Source organism: Pinus tabuliformis, chromosome 2_2 (genome assembly GCF_031772625.1).
Source record: "Pinus tabuliformis cultivar Carrire ecotype Pingquan chromosome 2_2, CPIR1, whole genome shotgun sequence".
NCBI classification, from domain to species: domain Eukaryota; kingdom Viridiplantae; phylum Streptophyta; class Pinopsida; order Pinales; family Pinaceae; genus Pinus; species Pinus tabuliformis.
The window spans coordinates 629,777,464-629,787,333 of NC_142300.1; the positions used below are offsets into that span (position 1 = coordinate 629,777,464).

Genomic DNA, 9,870 nt, shown 5'->3' on the forward strand with positions numbered 1-9,870 from the left:
CAGCGTTGAGACACATAAATAATCATAACAACACCGTAAACTCTGTTAAAATGCAACCTTCCTAAGTTTAATGATTAATAATTAATTAATAAAGTTTTATGATTAAATAATTTATTGTCGTTTAAAATGAAATATTATTAAATAATTTATTGTCGTTTAAAATGTAACTCTGTTAAAATGCAACCTTCTTAAGTTTAATGATTAATAATTATAATTTATTGTCGTTTAAAATGATATATTATTAAATAATTTACCTTCTTAAGTTTAATGATTAATAATTATAATTTATTGTCGTTTAAAATGATATATTATTAAATAATTTATTGTCGTTTAAAATTGATTAATAATTATAATTTATTGTCGTTTAAAATGATATATTATTAAATAATTTATTGTCGTTTAAAATTGATTAATAATTATAATTTATTGTCGTTTAAAATGATATATTATTAAATAATTTACCTTCTTAAGTTTAATGATTAATAATTATAATTTATTGTCGTTTAAAATGATATATTATTAAATAATTTACCTTCTTAAGTTTAATGATTAATAATTATAATTTATTGTCGTTTAAAATGATATATTATTAAATAATTTACCTTCTTAAGTTTAATGATTAATAATTATAATTTATTGTCGTTTAAAATGATATATTATTAAATAATTTATTGTCGTTTAAAATGAAAATAATTGAACCTGACGTGAATCGAACACGCAACCTTCTGATCTGGAGTCAGACGCGCTACCATTGCGCCACAGATCCAACACATGTCATGTTTAATTTTAGAATAAATTATAACTTTTATACGCCGTCTAGGCTTTTTTCCTCATGGCTTCTGCTTCATTGAGTTAGAGAAACATATAAAAATAAACCGTGGCGTCGAGAATCGCTGAAAAATGCAAAGCATTATATGAGTCTGGCATTTTCAGTTACTGAGCTGTCTCCGCTGCGCGGCTTATATCCCCGGTAAAGCGACCAAGAGTTCAATTAACTTTAACTATATATAATAATTAAGTAGATAAACGGAATCTTTTTTGAAAATGCTGGTAGGGATAACTGAAAAGCCTTGAAAACGTTCATAGATTCTATAGTCTAGTGGTTAGAACGTTGGGACTGGGTTTCGATTCTGTGTGGGAACTTAACAAGGGGGTTGATTTTTGAAGGAAGGAAGATGGAGGGAGGGAAATAGATTGATTGATTTTTAATTCGCTTATGGATGGATGGATGGATGGATGGGAACTTAATAAGAGGAGGGAGGGAGGAATTTTAATTTGCTTAGGAAAGAAGGATGGATGAATTTTTAATTTGCTTTTAGATGAGTGAGGATTTTTAATTTGCTTTTGGATCGATGAATGGATGGATGGAAGGAAGGAAGGGAACTTAACAAGGGAGGGAGGGAGGCTTTTCAATTCGCTTATGATGGATGAAAGAATGGAATGAAGTATGGATGGATTTTTAATTCCCTTTTAGATGAGGGAGGATTTTTAATTCGCTTTTGGATGGAAGGATGGATGGATGGATTTTTAATTCGCTTACGCTTTTAGATCGATGTACGGACTAATAGGATTTGGTAAAGGAAGGAAGGAAGGAAGGAAGGAAGCCTATGGGACAGATTGTTTCTTCATCTGCTTATGTATACAACCCTTTTTATGTGGGGTTCCATTCTGTGTGAGAACTTAACAATTGATTTTTTATTTGATGTTTGCAATTTTTTTATTTTTAATTAGCTTTTAGATTGATGGACGGATAAGACTTGATAAATAAGAAAGAAAGAAAGAAAGTTAGCCAACCTATGGGACAAATTGCTTCTTCATCTGCTTGATGTATTCAGTCACAATAAATGCTCCTAACTTCTCGACAAACCCCTAGTTAAATAGATTATCCCAAGAGCTAGCTGGGAGCATATATGCATAACTTTCCCGGTTGTCTTTAACTTTTTTTTGTTAAACTCAATTCTATTTTAAACAAGGTTTCAAATTTCAAAATAAACTCACCTGGTTAAATTTGACAGTTTTGACGCTTTTTAAACCAATTTTCACGATTTCAAGAAAAGATCCTCACTTTTTTGCAAATTTTTAAAGCCACTCTTTCTTTTTTGTTTTTGTTTGTTTGCTTTTTTTCTTAATTTAATTCTCTTTGGGTCTTTTCTAGCAAAGAAATATATCTTATATTTCAGAAGTGGATAAACCATTGCTTTTCCTTTTCAATTCTCTCTCGAGAATATATATATATATATATATATATATATATATATATATATAATTTTACAAATTCAATCTTTAAATATGAAGTGGATAATTTTTTATAAATTTTCTTAAAAATTTATTATTATTATTATTATTATTTTCCAGATTTAATCTTCTTTTAAATTTAAGAAATGAATATTTTTTCATAAGCTCATTTTATTATTATTATTATTAAGAAGTAGATTATTATTATTATTATTATTATTTTATTTAGTAGGTATTTGTTATTTTAATTTTAATTATTATAATAATTAATCTAAATTTATTTTAAATTTGGATTTACCAAATATTAAGAGGGAACAAATCTCTTATCACTTTAAAAGAGATTTACATATCAAGAGATTTGATCATTCTAGATGCTTGGTAAATTCAGAGTTCAAATGAATCTAAATTGGTTTAATTTCCCCCTTTAAATAAACTATATTCCATATCAATACCATGAAATCTCAATGCCATAACTCATTTTTATTTTTATTATTATTATTTATATAATTTGATAATTAAAATGTTAAACATGACATTAAATTATCATATTTCTATTATAATATATATACATATATTAAGTCATATCTTTCCATTAATTATATATTTTTCTTAACATGTCTCCTCTAATTAATCAATAATTTGATGTTTATAAATATATTTATGTTCATTATATTATTCATCCCCTCGAGATGTTTTATCCTCAAAACATTTTGTAAATTTTTTATTTTTATTTTTTTTCTTTGTTTTAACTGGTAATGTCTCTCATGATGTGCTATTTTTGGAGCTTTAATGGTTTGATGACATGAGACCATATGAGGCATGAAGTGTTGAACAAAATTGTCTTATTTATTAATTATGCCGTAAGGCGTTCCCCTTTGAAATCAACTCTCCTCTTGCCCACCTGTCATTATTGTGGACCATATGATTATGTGTTAGACAATTGAAAGAGGTTCAACCGTTCGATAAAGGAAAATAGTTATAACTGCTCATACTGTAACGATTGTTCGAGTACAAAGAGGGTCCCAAGGGGCCTGAAAACTGGTGGAAGCACAACCACAAATGGTGGGCCTACGGAAGGGAAAGTAGTTATAACTGCTCATATTGTAATGTCTATTCGAGTACAAAGAGGGTCCCAAGGGGCCTGAAAACTGGTGGAAGCTCAACGACGAATGGTGGGCCTGCGGTCATGTGATGCAACAGTCTCCCATCGATGTTGTGAAGAGCAAGGCCGCAACAGTCTCCCATCGATGTTCTGAAGAGCAATGCCACATTTTGTCAGGAGTTCAGCCCGCTACACAGAAGCTATGACCTTGCACTTGCAACCCTCATCAACAAGGGCCACTACATCATGGTTAGTAATGCATCTTTCTTTTAAAGATTTTTCCATGTAGAGGTTTAAGGTTCGATTCACTCTTACACCTATCGTTGTGTTGCATCAATGAACATGACAGACTGCTGTGTTGCATCAGTGAACTGGACAGACTGTTGTGTTGCATTTCAAAAATGTAAAATTTTCCCCACAACATTTTTGTTGCATCAATGAACTAGACGAACTACTATGGACAAACTGTTGTGTTGCATTTTAAAAATGTAAAATTTTCTCGTCTTTCCCCTCTAGAAAATAAACATTTCAAAAATGTAAAATTAACATTGAAGAATATAGAAAGTAAAGTACTAATGCATAAGAACCAATTATTATCTCCATTAGAGTTCATCATTTATATACTAAATATATAAATGAAGTAATCTTAAATTTTAATTTCAAGACATTTTTCCAAAAAATGTAAAATCTCCATTATACTGCATCATTTATATACTAAATACAGGAATTTTAAATCTCCATTAGACTGCATCATTTATATACTAAATCTCCATTAGAACATTTCAGAGAAAGCATCAAACTGTTGAAACGACATCCTCTTAGGAAACCTAACTGAGGAATTCGGGGAATTTGGGCAAGATGGTGTTGGAATTTTGGATAACCAGAGATTGAACCTACTTCTAATGGAAAAATAAAGATTAATTTCTCTTGAAAATTAATAATTACAGGAATCGTGGTACCGACCTTTACGAAAATTCCATAACCAAAGAAAAAATTATAGTAATCGCAGTATTGGCCTCTAAGAAAATTCCTTCACCAGACAATAAAAAGAAAATTTGAATCGCGATATGAAAATTCATAGCGAGAGAAAAAACTTGAACCGAAATATAAATTAAATTGCTAATAATTTCCATTCGCCCAGACACAAAATTATACAGATTTCGACATTTTACAAAGCTCCATGCTCTGCTGACATCGTGCAGGGAGAAAAAGAGGTTGCAATTCATCGTAGCCATCCTTGTTTAAAAGATTTCAAAATACAACATATTAAAACAAAAAAGAATTCCTTCAAATCACACAGATCCGAATTCTGGCAATATCTCTGGCACAAACCTCAGGTTCCGGTAGAAGATTTAGTTAACTCAAAATCTAGAGACGTCACATATATACAATTTTTCCTTTTACATGGATAAGGGATCTGGCAGAAGACTAGGGCTCTAATTTAAGAAATAGAGATATTTAGAGGAGAAGACTAGGGCTTTAATTTAAGATCTAGAGATATTTAGAGTGTAAGTCTGTTCCTTTTAAACAGCGAAACAACCAGTTGACTGGCTTTTCTGGTAGGGAAAAAAATCCACACTGCAACATAAAGCCGATTAAATTAATTTATGGCCAAGAAAAATATTTATTCAATAATTCGTGATTAGGGTCATCTTAGACTTTCTGCTTGTCATCATCCTCAAATCTGATAATATTTTTTGTGGATGAAAAAGTGCTTCATGTTCACTAAAACTAAACTGTATCAATGATTTTGTTTGCCACGAGATAGTCGCTCCCTGAAACATTGTGCCTTTTTCTTTCCAATGATGTTTCTTACAACAAAATTGTGATTGATTCTCACAACAAAATTCAATCTTTGGACCTATAACAGTTTAATTATGTGTGTAATATTGTAATTATTAAAGAAAATTTATGTATTGATTCTATAAAACTTTTGCAAATCTGGTATATGCCCGAGAACTGTAACCCTTGAAAGAAGGGACAGTATGGGGAGGGGTCTCTGGCTTTGCAGGGAGGTTCCAGTAATGAAACAGGAGGGAAAAGAAAATTGCCTCTGAAGCAGTCATAATAAAAGATGACACAATGGAAGCAGAACAAAAACCAGTCCGGTATCACCTACAGGAAAGTGTGCCTGTGCTAGAGAAGACCGAGCAAAATGGGAAATGCCAGAACAAGATTGGAAGCCTAGAACCTCTCTGCCCAAACCTGTTTCCATTGCTCAACGAGGTGGTATTTTTCATGCCTACAACTTGCGAAACCTCCACCGAGTCCTTGACACGGATAAATATTAGGCTAGTAGGTAATAGGAAGGGAAACAGACCTTATGGCCGAGAGGGTTAACCCTGAACCCCAAGTTCTTGAAATCGTAACTGTTGTTACAAAGATAACTCAATAAAAACAAAACAAGACCTTGTGCGAAATATTATATGAATATAGTAAGAGTTAATTGACTATAACTAGTTTCGGAAAATAAAATTTTTGTTATGTATAGGAGAAAAACCCTTGTTAGGTGAACTGGGTTGTCGAAGGGGTTGAGACCAGGCTGTTGAGTGCACAGCTACCGAGTCCAGTCCCCTTCGAACCTCTATTCAAGTTCCTTTGTTCAGGTATAAATGAACCAGACTAAACCACAATTTCCATTCTTAAAATTGTCTAAATTCAGGAACTGAATACATTCAACAAGACATCAAGAATCTAAAGCATAAAATTATGTAAGCATATATATAAAGCATTCAATGAAATACCATAAACCCACAGGAAAAGAGTGTGGAATCCAGTTTCATAGTTAACACATAACAAACCCTCTTCTGGGTCAAAATTGTGAAGAGGCTCTACATTTGTTTGAATAAAAGTTCAACAAAACTCACAAAAAGGAAGCCCACAATTCTTAACCTATAAGCTACCCAACTGCAAGAAAATCAACACTTGTTTATAGCCAGGATATAGTTGCAGCAGTGCTACCGGTGCCCAAATTGCCTGAGGAGCAATACCTGTCACATACAAAACAAATAGACAGTGGAAACCAATTTCACAGTTAACGAGTAGGAAACCCTCTTCTGGGTCAAAATTGCCAAGAGGCTCTACATTTGTCTAAATAACAGTTCAGAAAAACTCACAAAAAGGAAACCCACAATTCTTAACCTATAAACTACACAACCACAAGCAAATCAACACCTGTTTATAGTCGGGATATAGTTGCAGCAGTGCTACTAGTGCCCAAATTGTCTGAGGAGCAATGACTGTCACATACAAAACAAATTGGGGTGAGAATCGTAAGGAAACTAAATGAAGGGATAAGCTGTAATTTAAAGAGCAGGAACAAAATCGTAAGTAGCTCACCGCCTATAATAGGAAACTATGTCATTTTCACCTGAAAACTGTGTAGGTTACCTTCTATTAACCCTGACGTAAAACCGGAGACCAGTCACCTGTATGCTCCCTGCAATCCAATCGAGGGTTCAAAGAGAGCCCAGAAAAATAAACCATAGCCGGAACTTCCAATGGTAAAGATTGAGACCTGTCTAACCAAATGGGTGAAAGAACCTACGTTGGTTCACCTGGTTAACGTGGGGAGATGCCAAAACAACAGAGCCCCTGACGCCAAGTTGTAGAGCTTGGCCATGAGGAGTAGTGGAAAGAAGGGCACAACTTCCCACGTTTGATACCCTAACTGATTGTGGAAGAAGGTGGACCGTCGGATTAGCTCCGGAAAAGACAACGGTTCAGATGTACCCAGTTGTCCACCACGATGACCGACAGATGTCACCCTCACCTTCTTCGCGAACCTTCGGGCAAACCTTATGGTGCATAGTTAAGTTGCAATGTGTATTGGAGCATGACGGATTATGGTATGGGTTTTAATAACATTTCAAGCAGGTATGGTATGCCATCCATTAACCAAAGTATCAGATTACCATAATAATTATTCAAAGAACACATATACTCCTAGGTGTTTAAGTATATGGTGGAAATTAAAAAAAAAAACAATTACTTATTTTGTGTTAAAGTCTTAAGTTTTACATGTTACAAGTGGATACAAACAATAACATCATTATGTGCATATTTACATTTTTATTGGGTTGTCTCTAGCATTTTACTAATTATAAAATGCTCAGGATAACCAAGAAAGGGGATGTATTTGTAAAATCCCAAAAATCACAATGCATCACCAATTCATTTGCTTACATAATTTTCAGAAAGAAATGGGAAATGAAATCATTATATATAGGTTAATAAGGTTACATAAATTAAATAATTGATAAAAAAAAATAGATATTAATTTATGATAAGTATTAAATTTATTGTATTATTAACTAGATCAAATATTTAGAACTATATATATACTTTTTAAGTTTAGTACTAAAAAAGATTTACATATTGAAATTCCTCATTTGCATATTGAAATCCTTCTTTTTATATAAAAAAACTAATCCTAAATTTAGTTTTTTCAATTTTTATATTTTCTTTTTTGAGTTAAATTTACATTACTATTTTTACTTCAATTCTTGTACATTTTTTTCCTATAAAATACATTTTTTCTAATACTAATATTTCAAATCAAATGGATAAATGAATTAAATAAATAAAACTTAAAAAATTACTTGAAGTTATAATTAAATAACATATATAATTATTAAAGATATTTATTTCACACTTAAAGAAAAATAGTTGATTGTGTTAAGAATTTCCAACTTCATTTCAACGAATTTCAAGACATTTTTCCAAAAATATATAAAATTAAAATTGAAAAATATAGAAAGTAAAGTAAATACATGAATTTAAGTAATTTTATACATTAATATAATTGTTAAAGGTCTAATTAAGGTAAATTAAATTGAAAAGAAATGAGGAGATAAGAAAGATGGGAAGAAGATAAGAAATGGATGGTGGGTTTTTGATGAGGTAAATTTAGAGAGATTATAATTTGAGAAGGAGACGAGGTGAGTAAGAATTACCAATTTCCTAAAACATAACATATGGTAAAAACATAAACACCAATAAAGAAACAAAATTGCATAAAATTTTGACTTTTTCCTTCTATGTTATTGTTTCTTATGCCATTGGTTTACTGTGTTTCTTTTGCAACATGTGGTGCAAATGCTAATTAATTAATTTTTTCTACATATATGATAGAGATTTATGTGATTTGAAAAATAATAAGATTATGTACTTGAACTTTTTTTTAATATAATAAAATCTTTCTTTAACTTGTCATCTGAGTTTTCTTTAGTTACTTTGTTGAATAATATGATTTTTGTGTTTAGGATAACGATAAGACACTCTTATATCCCATTTCTTATGGTTGGAACCTTCATATTTTTATACTTATTAGTCAATAAGAATTTAATATAAGCATTTTTTTAATGTCAGATAAATTTATATTGATTCCTTATGGATAAGTTACTCCAACATTTCTTATTATACTTTCTTTTCCATTTTTAATATCTTAATTTGTTGGATCTCATATTAACTATGATTTGTAAAGTGAAAATTTTCTTAATTATTAGTAATGATAACTTAATTATTCTTTTTAATTTTTTATCAACTTCTAATTATAGTGAAGCACTACCTATAATACATCCTTGAGGTCTTCTAGCATCACTGAGCTTGACTCCAATGTAATATTTTACATTATTATATTTTTCTTCTTTAAGAAAATATAAACAATTTCTTTATTTTTAAAATGAATGTCTTTAATGTTTCCATATAGGTTGAACCTTGATTATGTCACCATCATTTGTATACATAGTTATAACATTGATTCTGGATACTAAGTTATAATTATCAATTGCTAAATTGCAAGTACTTAAATTTATATGGTTTATTATTAATATTATTTTTCTTGTTTTATTATATTAGACTATAAATTAATAAATAATTTTCCATATATATATATATATAAATAATTAAAAATGTTAATCTCTATAGGTAATTAGGTCAATCTCATGTGACATGGGGTCGGTTCAAACCACTGCTACTATAATTTCTAGGGATCATCGCCTCTCCCAAAACAAAAGTCCTAGGAGATAAAAATCCAAATCGCACTAGTATACAATATGCAGATCAATCTAAGCAGATTTGTGCTTTTGTAGTTTCAGTGGGTGGTGCACAAAATTCAGAGTAATCAAGGTGGTTTTGTGACTTACATGTTTGTGATTGATATTGGAGTTGAAAGCAGTTTTCTGATACTTCGAAATTGTGTTAATGGGAAAATTCATCTTTAATTGGAAATTAAGAAAATATATTTCCAATACAAAGTTTGAAGTCTATGTCATTGGAATTTTGAATTCTAAGTTATTGAGATTCCATGCTTGGGAATTTTCTTACGTAGGATTTTTAACTTTATAAAATGCATATACAGCTGGATTTATCACATCTTATTTATAAATGGATAAAATTATGAATTTATATATACTTGAAATATTATAAATACAATTATGAATTTATATATATTTGAAATATTTATTCTATAAGGAATATAGTATAAAAATATTTATTAATAATTATTATTTAATTTAAATAATTATTAATAA

General features: G+C 30.3%; 1 non-coding gene across 1 annotated transcript; it reads right to left on the minus strand.

The window, feature by feature from the left end:
• Nucleotides 1-694: 694 nt before the first annotated feature.
• On the minus strand, nucleotides 695-766 carry TRNAW-CCA (transfer RNA tryptophan (anticodon CCA)). Its single transcript has one exon. It is a non-coding gene; the product is annotated as a tRNA-Trp (tRNA).
• Between the last annotated feature and the right edge of the window lie 9,104 nt (nucleotides 767-9,870).